This window comes from Elephantulus edwardii, unplaced genomic scaffold (assembly GCF_000299155.1).
Source record: "Elephantulus edwardii isolate Elephantulus edwardi_28Jun2011 unplaced genomic scaffold, EleEdw1.0 scaffold00191, whole genome shotgun sequence".
Taxonomy (NCBI): domain Eukaryota; kingdom Metazoa; phylum Chordata; class Mammalia; order Macroscelidea; family Macroscelididae; genus Elephantulus; species Elephantulus edwardii.
Genome location: NW_006399941.1, coordinates 2,376,145 through 2,398,494, shown reverse-complemented (window position 1 = coordinate 2,398,494; position 22,350 = coordinate 2,376,145). Strand labels below are relative to the sequence as shown.

The following is a 22,350-nucleotide window of genomic DNA, read 5'->3' as shown; positions in this document are numbered from 1 at the left end:
GCGCCCCGGCGCCAACTCGCCCCGAGTGCGGACTCCCCTCCTCCCTGCTGGCCTCGAGCGCTCCACGTCCTCGCGGTGCGCAAGGCTTGCATTTTCCCTTCCTGCTTCCACACCCGGGCGGTCGACATTCCCCTGTCTCTGCGCGCCCAGCGTGTCGAGCGGGTGTAGCCCCCCCCAGGGCTGCGGGGTAGGGCGAGGGGCAGCCGGAGCCGCCAGCGGCCCCAGCTCCCGGGGTTTGCGGAGTTGACCTGGGAGGAGTCCGCGGATCTGCTTGCTGGACGATATTTCCCCCCTTCTAATTAAGGCGTACTGTTGCACTTAGCAAAGATGTGGGTGAAATGCTAGTGGAGGGAAAAGTTATCCGGCCGAGTCAACTTAAAAGTCATGGCACCTCTTGGAAAATGACTTTTTAGGAGGATGTGCCTTGGATGAGGGATTCTTTTCAGCGGCGCTTTTCCATTGCCACTTGGCTCCTCTCAAAGTCTTGTCTGTGATCTGGAAGGGTTTGTGTGGTGTGTGCGCGCGCGCGCGTGTGTCTGTGTGCGTTTTGAAATGCTAAGTATATATATAATTTGATGAGAAGCTTCATAGCCTTAGGTTGAAGTTGTGAAAGTTTCCTTAGGCGTTTACAGTTCTGCTTTTACAGTTCTTAACAGTTATTTTATGAAGATTTTTCACAGAGGTCTGGAAAAAAGGTGGGAGACGGGAAATCAGAAACATTTCCTCCTAGATTCCAAGCAGTCGAACTCTGTTTGCTTTTCCGCTTCTTGATTTACAAAAGTGACTGTTAGACACCCCTGCTGAGGGTCTGCTAGAAGGATGATCTTCTGGAGCTCTGAGGTTAAATCTCTAGGCTGCAAACCTTCAAGCTGGTAGGTCAAGTCTACCAGTAGCTTCACAGGAAAAAATGAGCCAGTCTGCCCCTTTAGGGATTGCAGCCAGCCTTGGAAACCCAGTAGGACTACTTCCCTCTGTCCTGCAGGGTTGGAGTGAGTGGGAATCTTCCTGACAGCAGTGGTGGGTGGGGGTGAAGTGGTCCTAGAAATTTGTTTTATCTCAGGGTGGACTAAGAACAGCACAGTCTGGGGAGTCCTAACGGAAGTAGCCCAAGTTCGGGTTTTTATTTTTGAGAGAGTTCCCGATTCACAGAAGTGAACAAAAAAAGGTCTTTAAAAGACTTTAAATGTCTTAAAATAAATGTCTTAAAAAACTTTGTCTTCCTAATTTAGCAGAACCTAACTAGGTATTATGGCTGAGTTTGAACTTTGTGGGCTGTTTGTGGACTCCTGATGTAATCAGTTATACTGTACATTAAAAATGTACTAAAAGTTGCGGAGACAAATGAACTGCCACCTTAAACAAAACTAATTTGTGCCACAGTTCTAAATTGGGCTCAGCTGACACCCTAGGAGGCCTGAGTAGTATCTGGGGAGAAAAGTTTATGTTGATAAAAATGGCTGGGGCTTTTTTACAAATCTTAGTTTCCCACTTGTCCATATTTCAGTAATAATTACTTTGGAGAAAGCTATTGTATTTCATTCAGTTCTTCAGACCGTGGAAGGGGCCCTGCCATCATCCTGTCCTTCCCCTCTAAACCTGTACCTGTAAACTGCCAGCCAGTGGTTTCCCTCCAGTGAGTTTCTGAGGGTGTGAAACTTGGGGAGGAGACCGCAGAACAGCTGGTGGATTCAAACCATCTACTTTTGGATTGGCAGCCCAACAAGTAATGTAATAAATAGGGCACTGGGGCTCTTTACAGGTGTTTTATAAAATACCAAAATGCAGAAGGAAGAAATCACTTGGGTTCCTGAGTGAACGTTTTGGCATTTTTGCAAGAGAGAGAGAGAGAGAGAGAGAGTGTGTGTGTGAGTGTGTGTGTGTGTGTGTGTGTGTGTGTGTGTAGACCTAAAACGAAAACTAGCATCTGGCATTCTGAGTCACACTGAGAAATTATTGTGAGGTTTGTTTCTAAAGTCTGTTTTACCCTGAATATTTACACTGAAGCCTTTTAACACGCTGTTTTTCTCTGGTTCTTGTGAAGATGAATGAACTGAAAAATTATTTGCTGAGATATAATGGTGCTGAGACAATTTAAAGTTCTTTGGTGCAGATAATGAAAACCATCTGTTGTATTTATTTTGTGTCAGGAGTCACTGTACTTTTCAAGTCATGGCCAACATCCAGTGTTGCTAATGGAGCTAATCCTGAGCAGTCTTTGCTGATTTTAAAGACTTCCCCATCCTCTACCCCCCTTTTGCACCAAGTCTAGGCAATTAGAAGGAAAGTTGGAAATTTGCATTGCTTTAAATTTTTGGGTTTTGTTTTAGGCATTAGCCTATATACCATTTCCTCTAATTACATCTCTATGTATTGATACCTAGTTCTCTTAGCCAGTGGTGTTTTTCTCCATGGGAAGTCCACCGTCCACGCCCTGTTCACCTTTCCCCCCCAAGTTTTTTAATGTATAGCACTTTTTTAGGAGGCAGGAATTGCTAGAGCCCAGGTATTTCTTCTTGTTTGTAATTCAATAGAAGCAAGTTCAAAAACTTTTGCCAAAATATTTAGTTTAATTCACTCTTCGATTTTATCATTTTCACCCATATTTGTACTATCTGGATACTCTTAAGATGTTTATAAGCTAAACCATTGAGTCAGGTAGGTTATTTATTGTTGAACTTAATTTGTACATGTGAGCTAATTTAAATATGAGATCAAGGTAATTAAATCAAGGTAACCACTGCAAATTGTTGTGTACCCTGTTCACCATCAAGTTGGAACCCACTCATGGCTGACCCTCTAGCATGTCTTCAGAAGCAGTAGTTTTAATTAAATATTTAGTGAAAAAACAAACAAAACCACAAAAAACCTACATATGTGTATTTTATGGCTTATTTAAAAAGTGTGATGCATGTCTACAAGGTGAAAACACTAAAGCAACATTTGGAGTCATAAGCAGCTCAGCTCTCCAGAAGCTTCCATTGCTGCTTTGGAGTCACTCCTGAACCCTCACGGGTGACTGCCGAGCCCAATTTGAAATTCATCACACATTAGTTTGTGCTTTGGCATCTGGATTTTGTGTAACATTGTGAAATACATACTTTTGTGTAAGGTGATTTGTTCATTCTCATTGTCTTTTCAATTTTTAATAATTTTTTAATTTATAGTATTGATGGTTTTGCCTGCTTTGAGCATATTGATAGTTATAGCAAAGAGTAGTTTGTATCCTGAATTAAGTCCTCACCCCCTTTCCTTTTTTACTGAACAGAAGGCTCAGCTTGCCAATGAACAGATGGTCTAGCTTCAGATTACCTGTAGGGGTGACTCTAAAGTCATTGTAATTGATTGAAAAAGTTTTTAGTACACATAACAGATATTTTTTTTTTTTTTTAGCCAGTGGGTTTTTTTTTTTTTTCCTTGCTTTTGTAAAACACATGCTTGGTCCCCTCAGGGGATTCTGTTGCTCTGGCAAAGAAATGAATTCAGTGACATTGGTACTTAAGTTAATCTTCAACAGCAACAGCCAGCACTGGCAGATAGGTTTCAATTTGCATTCAAATTACGAATAATTTGAAAAGTTTCTTTAATCCCCTCACTTTGAGAGAGGCACGGCAAAACTGCCACAGATTTTCCTGTCCCCCGTTGATTTTTTTTTTTTTTGCCACAGATGTGTCTAGTAATGAGAACATTTTAGAACCCTTTCATTGATAATCACCTCAGAAAACAGCTATCAGAATCCTAATTGGTGGCCATCTTAATTCTTTAAGGCTGGGTTTAAAACAGTTTTAAATGAGCAAGTATGATGTGGAATTAGGAGTGAAAGAGGTTTTTTGGGAATATGGCTGAGTTGGGCAGTGGAAAGTAAAAAGACAAAGTGTTCTGCTCTGCAGTTCAGGCAGAGACAGAGGTCTGTATATATGCAGAACCCATAGAAGGTTAGGAAGTGAATGTTTTATTTATAGATAGGGTTAGCTGCTGCTTGGAATTTTTTCTAAAGAAGGGTAGTGGTCACCTGGGAGGGAATGAGTTCCTGTGTAGGTGAGTGGTGCTGTTTCCCCCCACAAATTGTTTACATCATCAACAATTTGGTTTCCATCTGACCTTTTGCATTCAGGGAGTGTGTGGTGGTTTCCTTATTCTGAGTGACTTTAGTTTAAAACAATTTCCAGGAGTGTACCTATAGAATAGCTAAAGTGGAAAGAGAGGCTTTGGAGTTCTGGTCTGAGCTGTATGCTTGTTTTACAAGTTCTTCAGGGCTTAGCCTCTGAATCCTCTGGTGAAATAGAAATGGCTCTGACTGTGCTGTTGACAGGCATTTAGCATTTGACTCTCTATTACAGTCATCCCCGTTTTTTTGTGTAGCCTCAGAATAACTTTTGGAAGCATCTCCTACTCCCTTCTGTGGTGTGGCCAGGCATAGACTTGCCCAACCAGATGTTTTTTCCTGGCGCTTTGGATCTTGAGAGAGGCTGTGGGATTTTTTGGATGCCTGTGTGGAGTAGCATCAGTGTGCAAATCTAACTGTTCTCTGGTGTAATTCTTTGTGCTCTTTTCTTCCTGACCTTTTGAGGGTTGTCTTTTTCAATCCTGTTTACCACTTCCATTAACAACCTTCCTGGAAACTCTTAAGACTGATGTTTCTAAAATTTGTATTCAAGACACTTGAAGCTTAAAAACTTAAAAACTCCGTAGCTTAAAAAAGAACTAACAATTGCTCCAGCTGGGGGAAACTCCTTCAGGCCCCCACCCCCACTGTCCTATAGGATTTCCAAGTCTGTAAATCTTTACCAAAGGAACTCAAGTAATGCAGTGTTTAATTGCTTGGCTGTTGTTGTTAGGTGCTGTTGTGTTTGAGCCAGTTCATAGCTGACTCTCCATTGGGTTTTCAGAGGCATTAAATTGTAGAGGAAGAGATTGCTCCCTAGGCCATCCAGTTGCCTGACTGCTTAATTGCAGGGTTGGGAGGAGGAAGTTGTAGTTCACAGTTCAAACTTACCAGCCACTCTGGAGAAGAAAGATGAGGTAGTCTGTTTTCATAAAGTCTCTGTGAGCAGTTCTTCTCTGCCTTGTAGGTTCACGATAAGTCCAGATAGCCTTGAAGCCCGTGAGTTAATCTTTACAGAGACATTCAGCTGCATCTTTCCCCATTGGAGTGGCTGACAGATTCAACTGCTGATTTTTTTGGTTAGCCATCAGAGCTCCATTTTGTGTGTGTGTGTGCGCGCTGCATTTTAAAAGTGGTTCTAAAGGTCATCTACCTTTAAGATGTGTTCCATTTGGTATAGTAAGTTTTCCAAGATCACTGCTTTATACTTACTAGCATGTATAGTTTTGTTTACAGAGAAATTCTTATACACGGGTGATATAAACTCTCTGCATATCAAATCCTTAAAAGAAACATTCAGAATTTCAAGTTTTGCTATATTTTAATAATGGAGGAAAAAAGCCTTCTGAGTTATGAAAGAATTTTTCATTCCTTTATCTAATACAATTAATAATTTCTCCCTGTTTTAAGTTTGAGTTTTAACTTCTGTAGGCGTTTTTAAAACTATAAGAAGGAATACAAATATGAGATAACATACCTCAGATAAGTTTTTAGAATTCATTGAACCATATCATACCATTTTTTTTTTTTTAGGTGTGTCAATTCTTTATTTTGTGTGGAAGGATATTTAAAGCAACTAGTTTATCTAGTACTCTGGTGGCCTAGTCATATCATACCTTTTAAAGTAGATTTTGTACTGTTGAAATTACTCTTCATTGCTTCAGGTTTCTTCCACAATGAGATCACAATATTCAGTGACTGATCTCATAAGTGATTCTGGCGTTTGATAATTTTAAACTGTGAGAGTCTTTGTGTGGCTCATATGAGCTGAACTTTCAGAATGGCAAGTTAAAATGATGTTGATATTTCGGAATATCCTAGAACTTTTTCTGATATTTAAAGAAGGGAACTAGCGTATTGAGAATGAGGTTCCATGTGAGTTTCAGAAGACCCTAGAGGTGTCATACATCATACTTGTCGTACTGTGATACTGTGCCATCCTACCCTGTCCTATCTTGTGCCATTCTTATCTCTCACACATTTGAACCCATTGCTGCAGTTACTGTGTCAGTTCATTTCGTTGAGGGTTCTTCTTCTTTTGGCTCAATACCACTTTATATCCATGCAGACTTTTCCCACTTTCTACCAACATAATCCTTCAGCCTCTCTAGTCAGCGTTTCTTGCTTGTTGGCACTTTAGGGTGAGTTTTGACTCAAAGTGACTCTATGTGGCAGAATAGAACTATCCCATAGAGTATTCTTGGTTATGATCTCTTCCAGAGAAGGTTGCCAGGTTTTCTTCGTCTACAGATCTGCCAATTGGTCCAGTGGTGAAAATATTTGTCTTCTTGACATTGAGCCTCAATCCATATCCTTGACCCTTTGCAGCAAGCGCTTCAGGTCCTCCTCAGTTTCAGCAAGCAGGGTTGTGTCATCTGCATAACGTAGATTGTTGATAGATCTTCCACCAGTCTTGACTCCACATTTCTCCTCATAGAGCCCAGTCCCCCGGATAATCTGTGGTTGAAAAGGTATGGAGATACATATGGACACATCCCTGGCGTACGCCCTTCCCAGTTTTGAACCATGCAGTGTTTCCTTGCTCTGTTCTGATGACTGCCTCTTGGTTCAAGTATAGGTTTCACATTTAAGTGTGATCAAGTGTTCTGGGATTCCCATTCTTCTCGGAGTCAGCCACAGTTTGTTATGGTCTACACAGACAAACGCCTTTGTGTAGTCAATGAAACACAGATACACATTCCTCTGGTATTCCCTGCTTTCAGCTAAGATCCATCTAACATCAGCTACAATATCCCTAGTACCACGACCCTTTCCAAACCCAGCCTGGACTTCTGGCAATTCTCTTCTGATGTGCTGTTCCAGTCGTTTTTGGATAATCTTCAGTAGAATCTTGCTTGAGTGTGATATCAGTGATAATTGTTCTATAGTTTACACACTCTTGGGTCGCCCTTCTTTGGCAGCATCAGGATGGATGGTGAAGAGATTGAGATTGTTCACAGCTTTAATTTGCTTGGCTCCACAGTCAACACTCTTGGCACCAGTAGCCAGGAAATTTAAAGATGTATTGCCATGGGAAAGTCTGCTGTTAGGGACCTCTCCAAAGTACTGAAGAGCAGTGGTGTCTCTCTGGAGACTAAGGTGCGTCTTATACAAACTATGGTCTTTGCTATCACTTGTTACGCATCAGAGAGATGAACAGTGGCTAAGGAGGATAGAAGGAAAATTGATGCTTTTGAGCTGTGGTGCTGGAGAAGAGTATTGAGGGTACCATAGACTGCCAAGAAAACAAACAGATTCATCCTGGAAAGGGTTAAACTGGGCGGCTCCCTGGAGGCAAGGATTCTGAGCCTCCATCTAACATATTTGGACATCTTGTAAGGAGGGACTGGTCCTTGGAGAAGGACATCATGCTTGGTAGGGTGGAAGGACGGCGCAGGAGGGGAAGGCCCTCTATGAGGTGAATTGATTCAGTGACTGGGGTAATCGGGATGGGTGCATCGGAGACGGTGTGATTGGCACAGGACAGAGCAGAGTTTAGGGCTTTCGCAAGCGACTCGACGACACACAACAACAACAGATCTGCCAGGTAGGTGTTTAACCATTGTGCCACTTCATTGTTTGCTTCACTCATGCACCATTGCTGTCCAGTCACCCTGCATTGAGGTTCTGAGGCTGTAAATTGCATGGAAGAAGATTGCACTATCCTGCTGAGCCTCTGGTGGATTCATACCACTAGAGTCATTCATTCTCTTTGTAATAGAAGCACAACTTCCTGTGCATAGTCACCTCAGCTCCCCATTTGCTTTGTTGTTGTTTTTGTTAGGTGCCCTTGAGCCAAGGACGACTTACAGTGACTGTTATGAACAAATTTGAACTCTTCTCAATTCTATTCCATCCTTATCATTTCTGACACATTCGAGCCCATTGCTGTAGTTGCTGTGTCTGTCAGTCTTGTTGAAAGTCTTCCCCTCTTTCGATGACCCTGGACCTTTCCAAACTTGATGTCCTTTTCCTAGGAATACCCTCTTCTGGCAGTATATTTGTTGTTGTTGTTTTTTTGTGGTTTTTTTTGCAGTCTGTGGGATATTCAGTACTCCAGCACTGCAACTCACAAGGCATCATTCTTCTTTTGTTCATCCATAATCATTATCTAGCTCTCAAATGCATAGCAAGTGATTGAAAAGACAATGGCTTGAATCATGCCCACCTTAGTCTTCAGACTAACATCATTGTTCTTCAGTAATTTGGAGAGATCCTTGATAGTAGACTTTATCAGTACAGTATGTCTCTGATCTCCCGACTCCTAGTACCAAGGGTGTTGGTTAAGAATCCCAAGAAAATGAAATGGTTGACAATTTAATAAATTTTTTATCTTTCTATCATGATGGGAGCACTGGTGGCCTAGTGGCAAGAAGCTGTGCTGCATTCCCGAAGGCACGCAGTTCGAATCCACCAGCTGTTGAGAAGGATGGGTAATCTCTTCCCTTGCTATTAACTGCCCTTTGAAAACCCAATGGATGGTCAGCTCTGGGTTGGTTCTGACTCGAAAGTACACAACATCATCATAATGTTACTTACCTGTCCAGTGGTGAACATTTTTATCTTGATGTTGAGATACAATCCATGTTGAAGGCTGTAGTCTTTGATCTTCTGTTTACAGGATTGTATTTTTACCATGTGAATATCCTTTTGAAGCAACACACAGAGCCTTTGCCTGCTTCCTTGTTTTTCTGTTACAAAAGAAATGTAATGATGAGGGCCAGAGGTGGAAAGGAATCCTGATTGCATCTTGAAATGGATGTTTGTGTCTTTGAGTTTCTTTAATCAAAGATTGAAGGACTCTACTCTCGTTCATTGGCACAGTACACTATGATAACCTGGTGAATATAGGTAGTGATGTTTATGTACCATTGAATTGGAACTGACTCATAGCTGACTCTCCAGTGGGTTTTCTGAGGCAGTAAATTGCATGGGGATGGGGAGATTGCCTTTCTTTTCCCGTGGAGCAATTGTTGGATTTGAAACCACCCTTGGGTTGGCAGTGTAATTCCTTACCACTACCATCAGAGCTCCCTAGTAAGTATAGGTAGTGCAAAGTAATGTTTGGAAAAGAAACTGTAGCTTTGCTAATTTTTGGTAAACTTCCAGTCTACAAGAATGCAAGTAATAATGTACAGTATTTTATAAGAAGAATATATTTTGTTGTACCATTGTACAATCTGACCAACAATGTAAAAGAGTTGCTATCTCTTCTCCACATCTTTTCCAGCATTTATTACTTGCTGTCCTGTTAAACTTTGCCACTGTTAACTGGAGTGAGATGGTATCCCATTGTGGTTTTGATTTGCATCTCTCTTATTGCCTCTGATTTAGATCATTTCTTCATTTGTCTGTTGGCCATTTGAATATCTTCCTCTAAAAATTCAATGTCTTTTACCCATTATGCTGAGTGAACTAAGTCCCACAAGGACAAATACTGTATAAAACCATTGTAGTATGAGTATGAGACTCTTAAGGCAGAGGGGAAGGTGGAAATAGAGGGGCAAGGACTGCGTGGGGTGAAGGAAATGGGAATGACCTTTTGTGAAAAACAATGTATTCAAACTTTGTAAATAAATCGGTAATACAGAAATTTTTAAAAAAGGAATATATTCGGTAAATATTTTTAAATACTTTTCTGTATGTAAAATACAAAATAAATTTAGCTTTAGAAAAAATTTAGAAACATTTTAAATTTAAAAAAGAAATGAAAGGCAATGTACAGTAAAAAATTGATTGTTGTTGAAGTTGTGTGCCATGGAGTTAGAACAAACGCATGACAAATCCTCCAGTGGGTTGTTCAGAGTAGTTGATTAGACATTGTAATTAATGAATTACATGAATCAATAGCAGTTAATGTTATAAAACAAACTGAATGATTGTATGAAAAACCAATATGATTTGCACACCTTCACTCAAATAAAAAAATTTAAAGCTTGAAGAATTAATAGAAAAGATCATAGCATATTTTTTACATATTCCAAAGTTTAGAAACTAAGCATTGTGAAACGGTAAGAACATCATCAAATTCTTTTTGTGCAAGATGTGTGTGTATGTGGTTTATGGGAAGTCATAGCTTTCATTAGCTATTCAAAACATTTAATGAACCAGAAAAGGTTCAGAATAACTGAATAGGAACTTTGTTCTAGTTTAAGTTTCTGTTTTCTACCCCCCACTTTTTTTTAAAAAAAAAACTCCCCAAACTCTGAAAATTAAGTAGAAAAAAAATTTTATGTTTAATAGTTACGTTGTTGTTGTTAAGTGCCATCGAGTCGTGGGCGACTCAATGAAGGAGAGTCCTCAATACTTGGGTGCCTTTCATCCTCTCTCCAGGTTCATAGGGTTTCCGGAGCAAGCTATTACGGAAGTGGATCCTACTCCTCCTTCCAATTAATAGTTATAGCAAGTTGAGTTTTGAGTTGAGCTTTTTATAGGAGTTGTGGTGGTGTTGTGGGTTAATATTTGGGCTGTTAACGGAAAGGTCAATAGTTCAAACACTATCAGTTACTCCAAAGGAGAAAGACAAGGCCGGCAGTTCATGTAAAGATTTAAAACCTTGAGAGCCCAATTGGCAGTTTGACTTTGTTGTCTTCAGGTGTCTGAGATTCAGAACCAACTTGTCAGCAGTGGTTGGGTGTGTTGACATTTGTATATGATGAGATCAGCAATTCTGTGACCAGTCCTGGGAATTCTCATATTGTTAAATGACATTAAAAAGCAGTATAAGTAATCTATCTAGCACTTAGCAGTTTTCATCTACTCAATGTTCATTTGAGGACATTTTAGGCTCTTGAGTAGGTAGAAACACTACAAAACAAGTCTTGATCTTCCAGATCCATTTCATTTTAGTTCTAAGGATCAAAATGCAAAAATTAGGGAAAACCTTCCTAGAACCTCACAGATCTTTTACTTGTTCAGAAATCATTAAATGCCTACTGTATGGTAGGCACTTTACTAGGCGAGACAAAGATTATTCTGTAAAGGAAAATTGCAGATTTTTGTGAGAACTGACTTAAAATGGATATCAGAAGAAACTCTGAAAATTGTATTAGAACACCAGGAAGCCAAAACACAGAGAAGAAATGGTGACTTTAAAAGATATGAATACCTTGAGACAACAGTATTATAATGAAATGTGCAAAGAGCTGAAGTTAGAAAGTAAAAAGGGAAGAACTTGCTTGACATTTCTCAAGCTGAAAGAATTGAACAATTCAAGCTTCACTTTGCAATACTGAAGGATGAGTTCTATAGGCAAAATCATGAATGATGCAGGTAACATCAAATAGAAGATGGAAGGGGATGTAACAGAAAGAACTGGCTGACATGAAACAACTTCAGGAATTAACATATAATCAAGAACCAATGACAATGAAGGAAGTTCATACTGCACTGAAGATATTATACTGATAGATATGTTTCTTCAAACAGGTGCAGCCCTGGGCATGCTTACCAGGCTGTATCTTGAAATCTACAAGACACCTACGGTGGCCAAGTAATTGGAAGAGATCCATATTTGTTCGCATTCCCAAAAAAGGTGATCCAGTAGAATGTGGAAACTATTAAAACAATATAGTTAATAACACCTGTAAGCAAAATTGGAGGCAAGGATTCTGAGGCTCCGTCTAACTTACTTCGGACATGTAGTGAGGAGAGACCGGTCCTTGGAGAGGGACATCATGCTTGGGAGGGTGGAGGGACGGCGCAGGAGAGGAAGGCCCTCTATGAGGTGGATTGATTCAGTGACTGGGATAATTGGGATGGGAGTGTCAGAGACAGTGCGATTGGCTCAGGACAGAGCGGAGTTTAGGGCTGTTGTACATAGGGTCGCTATGAGTCGCAGGCGACTCGACGGCACATAACAACAACAACAAGCAAAATCTTGTAGAAGATTATTAAAGGCCGAGTAGAATAGTACGTAGAAAGATAAACTGCGAGAAATTCAAACTGGATTTAGAAGAGGCCTAGTGTGAGGGATATCATTGCTCATGTCAAATGGGTCCTGACTGAAAGGAGAGAATACCAGTAAGATGTCTATCTATGTTTTGACTATGCAGAGGCACTTGACTATGTGGATCACAACAAATTACGGCTAACGTTGGAGAAATATGCTGTCAGAGACCTTTCCAAAGGGCTGAACAACAGTGATCTCAGTTTAAAGATTGAGATGCACCTGACCTGAACTGTGGTCTTTGCAATAACTTTTGCATCTGAAAATTAGACATTGACAAAGGATGAAAGAAGAATCAATGACTTTGAGTTGTGGTGTTGGAGAAGAGTACTGAATATCTGTATGTGTACTACCAAAAGAACAACAAATAGATCTCGGAGAAAGTGTAACCAGAGTGCTCCTTAGAGGCTTGGCTGGCAAAACTTTGTCTCACATTCTTTGGAAAAAGACATCATTCTTGGAAAGATGGAACTTAAGTGAAAATGAGGATGATCCTCAACAAGGTGGATTGACACAGAGACTGTAGCAGTGGGTTCATGTTTGTCAGTTGATGATGGCACATGATAACACAAGGTTCAGATCAGTTGTTTATAGAGTAGTGAATTGTACCCGACTCAGTGGCACTTAACCCAGTCATTTGATGAATGTTACAAAGACGAGCTCAAAGATCATAATTAATCACCATATCACAGCAGTGTTAACTTATTGGGTTATGAGATTAGGTAGTTATTTATGTGTGTGAAAATGACTTTTGTAAACTGTAAAATGTTACCACATTCTATTAAGTAAAACGTACACATTTTTAGAGAAGCCTAGGAAGCTGTGATGTCATTGTCCATAAGAGTTGTTCTGCTAACTCAGAGGCTGAACTTTAGTGGTTTAGATGCACCAGCTGCTCTATAGGAAAACTAACTTGATGGCAATAAAAGAGAGAGAATAGGGAAGTATGGGATTTATTCTCATTTTAATTGTTGTCAGGTTGGAACTAATAGCTGACCCTTCAATAGATTTTCAGAAGCTTATTACACATTAGGCCACCAAAGCTCTCTGTAGCATTTATGATGTTGTTATGTACTGTTGAGTTGGAACTGAGTCATAGCAGATTGTCCAGTGGGTTTTCAGATGCCGTAAATTGCAAAGGAGGTGATTGCCCATCTCTGTCCTGACGAGCAGCTGGTGGATTCAGACCATATGTCTGAGTTGACAGTGCATCTCCTTCCCTTGGTCTGCCAGAGCTCCCTATGTTGTTGTTGTTATGTGCCGTCGAGTTGCTTGAGACTCATAGCGACCCTATATACCACAGCCCTAAACTCTGCTCTGTCCTTTGCCAATCACACTGTCTCCGATAAACCCATCCCGATTATCCCAGTCACTGCATCAGTCCACCTCATAGAGGGCCTTCCCCTCCTGCGCTGTCCCTCCACTCTCCCAAGCATGAAGTCCCTCTCCAAGGACTGGTTCCTCCTTACAACATGACCAAAGTATGTCAGATGAAGCCTCAGAATCCTTGCCTCCAAGGAGTAGCCCAGTTTAACCCTCTCCAGGATGAATCTGTTTGTTTTCTTGGTAGTCCACAGTACCCTCAGTACTCTTCTCCAGCACCACAGCTCAAAGGCATCAATTCTCCTATCCTCCCATGTCATTGTCCAACTCTGATAGGATTCATTAATGTTAAAGGAGACCTGGTGACATAGTAGGTTAAGGATTGGATTGCTAACTGAAAGATCAGCCATTCAAACTCACCAGTTACTCTGGGATAAAAATGAGACAGTCTCTTCTCAGTAATATTTACAGCTTCAGAAATCCAATGACATGTCACCATGAGTTTAGATTAGTGATGTTGCATTTAGTGGGTAAAAATCACTAGTCCAAAGAGTGTGTTTTGCCACAAATCCTTAAATAATTTGAGAGGAATTCAATTTGTACACATGCTTTGTTTTTTGCTCTCTGAAGTGGAATTAATAGCAAGAATGGAAGAAAAATGGTAATTCCTTCTTCCATTAGGTGGTAAACTAAAGTGAGCTGGGAATTATCCATGAATCCACCTCCATGAAAGTTATCCATGAAATTGACAGATCTTGGAAGACTGGCTGATAAGAGAATTATGTGCTTGGAGCTAGTTTTAGTTCCAGCCCAGCCATCACTCTGTAATAGGTCCCTAACTTCTGAATCTGTTTTTGTTAACTTTGTGAAATTGGAACACCAATGCTTACAAGATTCTCTAAGGATTAGACATGAATTCTATAAAATGTGTACTACAATTGTAACATGTAGTAAACAGTCATTATATAGTAGACTTGGTGATACTTGTGTGCACATTTTAGTAGAGAGATTTTTGAGGCTGTGTCCTAATGGATAGAAGTTACCATTGAAGAAGTTGTTGAGTGAAGGGGAAGGAAAGAGGTAGGGGCTTCATTTTCTCCTGTGAACTTCTGGAATTAAAAATAACCCAAACCCAAAAAGCAAGAATACATGAGATGTCCCATGCAAAGTGTGTAAATGAGGTAAAATAAAAGGGCTGATAGGTACTACTTTAGGGTATAGGTAGACAAAGAGTGACTTGTCAAAAAGCCTGAGCAGAAGCTGCCATAGGAGAATAATGCTATCTATGTATGGGAGCCAGGGAAGAAGGGGGTAATGGTAATAACATCCGAAGTGGAAAGGTTACATAAGTATTATTGAGAATGTCATAAGATTGTAGTGAATTGGGAATAGAAAGAAAAGTGCTGTTTGTTTGCTTTGAATATTGTCTCTTTCACATGCTGGCAAGCTTGTATATGAGCTTGAATGTCATTGGGAACATACTGGAAGGTTCTATCTGGGAAGATATGCATCCAGAGTGGTGTTTACTTATATTTTTGAAAAAAACTTAAGTAATTTATTAGTAGCATATATCAGATTGCCAGGAAATTAAAAGACGTATTGCAAAGGGAAAGTCTGCTGTTAGGGACCTCTCCAAAGTACTGAAGAGCAATGGTGTCTCTCTGGAGACTAAGGTGTGTCTGATACGGGCCATGGTCTTGGCAATCACTTGTTATGTGTCAGAGAGTTGAACAATGACTAGGGAGGATAGAAGGAGAATTGATGCCTTTGAGCTGTGATGCTGGAGAACCATATTGAGGGTACCATGGACTGCCAGGAAAACAAACAGATTCATCCTGGAGAGGGTTAAACTGGGCTGCTCCTTGGAGGCAAGGATTCTGAGGCTTGGTCTGACATACTTTGGACATACTGTGAGGAGGAACCAGTCCTTGGAGAGGGGTATCATACTTGGGAGGGTGGAGGGACAGCGCAGGAGGGGAAGGTTCTCTATGAGGTGGATTGATTCAGTGACAGGGATAATCGGGATGGGTTTATTGGAGACGGTGTGATTGGCACAGGACAGAGAGTTCAGGGCTGTGGTATATAGGGTTGCTATGAGTCTCAAGCAACTTGACAGCACATAACAAAAGCAGCATATTGGATTGCAGCTGGAGGGTGTACTTTCATGCTAAAAATCAGCTACATAATTATGGGATATTGTTAGATGCCATGCAGTCAGTTGTGATTCATAATAGCCCGGTGAACAACAGAGCTAAATCTTGCCTTATCCTGCATCATCCTGTCAGTCAATCTCTGTCATGCTTAAGTCCATTGTGGTTACTATATCATTCCATCTTGTTGAGGGTCTTCCTCCTTTCTTGACCTTTTCCCTTTTCCAAATGATCTTGATGATACCAGACATCTTGATTGATGTATCTATCCACAAAATGGTTTCTTCTGAGAATATCCACAAAATAAGTGAGATAAAGATTCACCATCTAAAAAAAAAAAAAAGATTCACCATCTTTGCCTCTAAGTGCTGTGGCTGCATTCTTTCATGACAGACAGATTTGTTCTTTTGGCAGTCTAGTATATTCAGCACTCATCATCACTACAATTCAGAAGCATAGATTGTTCTTCACTTGTCTTTAGTCATTGTCCAATTTACATAAATAAGCAATTGAAAAGATCATGGTTTAAGTCAGGTACACCGTAGTCATTAAATTTACATCCTTGCACTTTAGAACTTTGGAGAGGTTCTTCACAGCAGCTTTCTCCAATGCCTGCTTTTATTGATGTATCAAGAGGCTAACCAGCAATTTGGAAGAGATGACGTTAATACAATAAATATCACAAAACAAATTAAAATACAGATGTATCTGAATTGGCTTTTCAGTGATGTGATGCCTTATTAAATTAAGGAAACTGACCAAGGATTCTCTTCTTTATCATTTCATGTTCTTCACAAAATCCTCTCCTTGAGAGCTCAGGAAACACCTCAGCGATCATTTTCTCTTTGAAAGAGGAGATCTTGTCGATGCACACATTCTTCTTGATGCCCCTTTCCCCCAGCCCTAGCGTTGTGGAGAAATAGGATCACTTAACAGCTCCTTCCTTTGTGTTCATGGCATCCACAATGGAGAAGACAAACCGGGCACTGGCATATATCTTGTACAGTGTGGCCGAGCCTGCTCTGGTTTTAGCCTTTACCACCTTGGCACCTGCCTCCTGGATGCTCCCAGTCAGGGCTTGTCAGCTTATCCAAGGGAAAGTCCACCTTGGGAATGCACTGAGAGTTCAGGGAGATGATGGTCTTCCCAGAATGGCCACCAGTCAGGAGAACATGAGAACATTGACTTGAGCTGGATCCAAACCCTTCATTTCTGCAACAAAAGGGTTAGCCCTGAAAATATCCAGGGTTGTTACACTGACGATCTTATTGGGGTTGTATATGCCATGTTTCTTGAAAACTGTGATTGGGATGGCCCAGTTAACTGGATTTGTAATGATGCAGATCATGGCTTCAGGACATTCCGGCACAGGCAGCAGCTAGTGTGGCCACGATTGTGGCATTGGTGTTGAACTGGTGATTCTCTGTCATGTGTGTCTTTATTGGGACTCCAGCTGGAATAACCATCACATCACAGCTTTTCAAGCAGTTTGACAGCTGTTCAGGCCCGAGGTAGCCTTTCATATTTGCTCTCGTCACAGTGTGGCTCAGGTCAGTGGCTACTCCTGGTGTGTGAGCAATAATGTAGAGTGTCAGGTGGCTTACCAAGGGGCTGCCTGGTTCCTCCAGAAAACCCCAAGATGGCTACTTTAGTATTGTTTTGGGCGAGGTGCTGAAGCTGCTGCTGTGGGCAGTACCTATGGGACAGGGCGGAGAGCATGGCTGGGCAGAGGTGAGGCGAGGGTTTGCAGGGAGAGCATCTTTTGATTTCTTGACTGCTGTTAGCATGAGCATTGATTATGGATCCAAGTAAAATTAAATGGTTGACAACTTCATTCTTCATCTGCTATGATGTTGACTATTGGTACATTGGTGAAAATACTTGTTTTCATGTTGTTGTAGTGTAACCTATGTTGAAGGCTCTACTCTTTGATCTTTTACAGCAAGTCCTTCAAGTACTCTTCACTCTGTGAAAGGAAGATTCTGTCATATGCAAAAGTTTGTTGATGAGGTTTCTTATAATTCTGATGTCACATTTTTCTTTATATACTCTAGCTTTTTGAATGAATTTCTTAGCATACTCAATCTTGAATAGGTGTTTTTATAATTCATTCTACTAAGATTATTATCAGACCAGTTACAAGAAATGTCAAGTGAATATTGTACTAAATGCTAGACCTGCATTTTTGGCATCAGAAGCTCCTCCTTTGTTTAGTTCCCTAGCTCGTCTTTGTCCCTTGGGTTTGGTGGTTCACTAGAAGGTCTCCCAGAGATTCAGACCCATCAGGGGAATTACTCACATGACCGTAAGTATATAGCAGAAACTGGTGACTGATCGGCCAGGATCCTGCAGACTGTTAGTTGTGGTGTAGCTGGATGATGACTGTGGTTGATGCGGGCTAGATGCTGTGTTCCAGATGAGTGTTCCACAAGAGGAAGTGCCTAGTGCTGAGGTTCCATGAGCTTATATAAGCCTTTAGTAGAGTGGGGCTTATATCGGTCCTGATCCTTTCCCCTTAGTATAATAATCACTTAAGCACAAAATAAACAATAATCACTTAAGCACAAAATAAACAATGATTGACTAGGAAAGACATCTGAATGATAACCCTTAGACACCCAGAATAGGAGTACTGAATAGTGTTGTTGTTATGTGCTGTCAAATCAAGTGTGACTCATAGCAACCCTGTGGACAGCTAACCTGAAACATAACCTATCTTGTGCCATCCTCATTGTCTGAGACACTAGAGCCCATTGATGTAGTCACAGTGTAAGTCCATCTTCTTGAGGGTCTTCCTCTCCTTTGCTGACCCTCCATCTTCCCAAATATGTTGTCTTTTCCCAAGGAATAGCCTTACCTATCTACATGTCCAAAGTGTGAAAGACGAAGCTTCGTGATCCTTGCCTCCAAAGAGCACTCTGACTACACCCTTTCCAGGATATATATATATCTGTCTGTTCTCTGTTCTTTTAGCAGTCCATGAGATATTCAGTACTCTGCAACAGTACCACAGTTCACAGGTGTCAGTTCTTCTGTCATCCTTATTCATTGCAAGCTCTCTAATGTGTACCAGGTGATTGAGAAAACTATGGCCTGCATCGGGCACACTTTAATCTTCAAACTGACCTCACTGCTCTTTAGTAATTTGGAGAGGTCCCTACTAGCAGACATGCCCAATGCAATATGTCTCCTGATTTCTCTTGACTACTGGTACCAATGATGTTGATTGTTGATCTAAGCAAGAGGAAATCATTGAAAGCTTCAATATTTTCTCCATCTATCATAATGTTGACTATTGGGCCTGTGGTGATGATCTTTGTCTTCCTGATGTTGAGGTGTAATCCATACCGATGGTTGTAGTCTTTGATCTTCTGCAGCAGGCGTTTCGTATCCTCCTCACATTAAGCAAAGTTTTGTCATCAGCTTAATGCAGCTTCCTGAGGGGTCTTTTTCCAATCCTGATGCCACATTCTTCATGAAGTCCAGCCTCTTGTATTATTTGCTCAACCTACAGATTGAATACATATGGAGAAAGGATACAACCTTGATGAACACCCTTCCTGATCTTAAACCATGCAGTGTTCTCTTTGTGTTTTCACAACATCTTTTTGTTCTAGGTATAGGTTCTGTATAAATATTAATATAATAATAAGCACAATTAAGTTGTCTGGTATTCCCATTCTTCTCAGCGTGAGCCATAATTTGTTAGGATCCACACAACCGATGCCTTTTTATAGACTGTTATGAGCATTCAAATCATCTATGACTCATAGTGACCTTGTGAACAGTGGATCTGAATTCTGCTCTACCCTGTGCCATCCTTACCATCTCCAATATACTTGAACCCATTGTTACGGTCACTGTGACAGTCTTTTTGAAGTTCTTCCTTTCTTATGCTGTCCAAGCATGATGCCCTTTACCATGGATTGATCTCTCCTGACAACATGCCCAAAGTGTGTGAAATGAAGTTTCACCATTCATGCCTTCAAGGTGCACGGTGGTACACAAGACATACTAGGGTTTTTTGTGGTTTTTTTCCTTCTTTTTTTTTACAATCCAGGGAAAATTAGCAGCACAACTCTTCTGTCATCCTTATTTATTGTCCAACTTTCAGATGTATGGCAAGTATTTGAAAGGCTATGGCCTAGATAAGATAGATGCATCTTAGTCTATATGGAAATCATTGTTCTTTAGTCCTTTGGAGAGATCCTGGGCAGGAGATTTCCCAGTGCAACACATCTTTTCTTGTGGGGGATTTTTCCCCAGAGAGACTATTTATTATTTTCTGGTTGTGCTAATTTATTTTGAAAATTAAAGTAAAATTTACATTTGATATTTATTTGTTATGTTTCTTCAGGTTAGACTGCTAGTCTTTCAGTTTCCCTGGTGTTTTATATGTCTGCCTTATGCTATAAATTTTCTTGTGGCCTTACTGGTTAAATTCATAGAGGCAGAGGCAAATAAATGTTCTTCCTTGCTTCAGAGTATGTGCTGTATATCTTCTCCTGTTTTAGTAGGTGATATGTATGTTTTGTTCATAAGACACTGGCTCCCTTTTGTTTACAGCAGAGCTAATGTTACGTACTTTCTGTTAAGGTGGCTCATTTTATTGGCATTCTGCTCTTCCACTTTCTTTCAGGAACCAATTTCCAAGGAGCAAAAGAAATAAGCATCAACTTTTCTAAAACTCGATCAAAGCCACTCACATTAGTAACGACCCTTCAGTACCTCCTGGACATTCTGTGTCAGGCCTCTCATCATGGATGGTTTGCCAGTTTCTGAACTCTGGTCAAATATAAATCTCAGAAGATGAGCAAAGCACCAAAGTTTGGTAAAAAAGATACTTTTTTTTTTCCTTGGCTGCTGGTAACAAGGTAACATGGTGTTGATTGTAGATCCAAGTAAGATGACGTTGTTGACACCATCATTCTTTGCTCCATCTTTCTTGATGTTGCCTGTAAAAGTGAAGCATTTTGTCGTCTTTATGTTGAAATGCAATCCATATTGAAAGCTTTAATCTTCTACAGGAAGTGTTTCAGGTGTTCCTCATGTTCAGCAAGCAAGCTAGTCTAATCTTTGTAACAAGTTGTTGATGAGCCTTCCTCTGATCCTGATGTCACATTCTTCATCATAAAGCTCAACTTTTTGAATGATTTGCTTAGAATACAGATTGAATAACTATGGAGAAAGGATATAGGCCCAGTGCACACCTTTCTTGATTTTAAACTCTGCATTGTTCCCTTACTTTGCTCCCACAGCCACCTTTTGGTCTAGTTAATAGATTTCACATGAGCACAATTATAATTAAGTGCTCTGTGATTCTTCTTGGTGTTAGCCATAATTTGTTGTAATTCACACAGTTGCACAGCCAGTAAAATACAAATAGACATCCTTCTGGTGTTCTCTGCCAAGATCCATCTGATACCATTAGTTATATATTCATGGAGACACAGTCCCTTCTAAATCCAGGTTGGATTTCTGGCACTTCTCTGTCAGTGTACTGTTTCAACCATTTAAAAATAATCTTCGGCAAGATTTTGCTTGCTATTGTGATATTAATGATATTTTTGCTAATTTCCATATTATTTTGGGTCATCTTTTTGGGAATTGGAATAAGTAGCTGACCCTGGCCTGGGCCTTGATGGAGGAATTCAGCTGATGCTGATTATTATACCTCTTATTATACCTTAGTCAGTTGTATAGTATGTGATGTATATATTCTGAGAAACTGCTAAATTTTAATTAAAATCTACTTTGAATTTCTTGTGGGGATAATATCTGGTATTATTCCAGGTAAGAATAAAATTCATTGTTGTTAGATGCCATTGAGTCAAGTGTGACCTGTTAATGACCCTATAAACAACAAATTTGAACCCTATTCTAGCCTGTGCCACCCTTCCTGACACATTAGAGCTCATTGTGAAATCACCATGTCAGTTCTCCTTGTCAGGGGTCTTCCTCTCCTTTGCCGATCCTCCACCTTTCCGAGCATCATGTCTCTTTCCAAGGCATAGCTCCTCTTAGCAATATGCCCAAAGTATGTGATGCAAAGCTTCATCATCCTTGCCTCCAAAGAGCACTCTGGCTGCACCCTCTCCAAGATACATTTGTTTGTTCTTTTGGCAGTCCATGGGATGTTCAGTGGTCTTCTCCAACACTGGAGCTCAAAGTTATCAATTTTTCTTCTGTCATCCTTATTCATTGCCCAGTTCTCAGATGCATAGCAAGTGATTAGAAAGACGACGGCCTGAATCAAATGCACCTTAGTCCTCAAACTGATGTCATTAACCTCAGTAATTTGGAGAGGTCCCTAACTGCAGACTTTGCTGGTACCAAGGATGTTAGTTGTGGATCCAAGTAAGATGAAGTTGTTGATGGTTTCAGTCTCTTTTCCATCTATCAGTGATGATGCTTATGATAAGAGTCTCTGCTTTCTTGACATTGAGATGCAATCCGTATTGAAGGCTGTCTTCTTTGATGTTCTGCAACAAGAGCTTCAAGTTCTCCTCACTTTGAGCAAGTAAGGTTGTATCATCTGCATAATGCAGGTTATTGATGAATTTCCACTGATCCTGATGTCACATTCCTCGTCATAGAGGCCTACTTCTTGAATAATTTACTAAGCATACAGATTGAATTGTTACGGTGAATACAACCCTGACACATTCTCTTCTTAATTTTAAACCATCTAGTGTTCCCGTCCTCATAGAGCCCAGCCTCCCGGATAATCTGTCTGCATACAGGTTGAAAAGGTATGGAGACAGGACACATCCCTGGCATACACCCTTCCCAATTTTGAACCATGCAGTGTTTCCTTGCTCTGTTCT

General features: G+C 40.5%; 1 protein-coding gene and 1 pseudogene across 1 annotated transcript in view; one reads left to right on the top strand and one right to left on the bottom strand.

Annotated features, from left to right (window-relative positions):
* The window catches only part of GOLPH3 (golgi phosphoprotein 3 (coat-protein)), a 54,088-nt gene that overhangs the window by 323 nt on the left and 31,415 nt on the right, over positions 1 to 22,350 (top strand). The window lies entirely within an intron of this gene.
* The window catches only part of LOC102865336, a 17,523-nt pseudogene continuing 11,473 nt past the window's right edge, over positions 16,301 to 22,350 (bottom strand).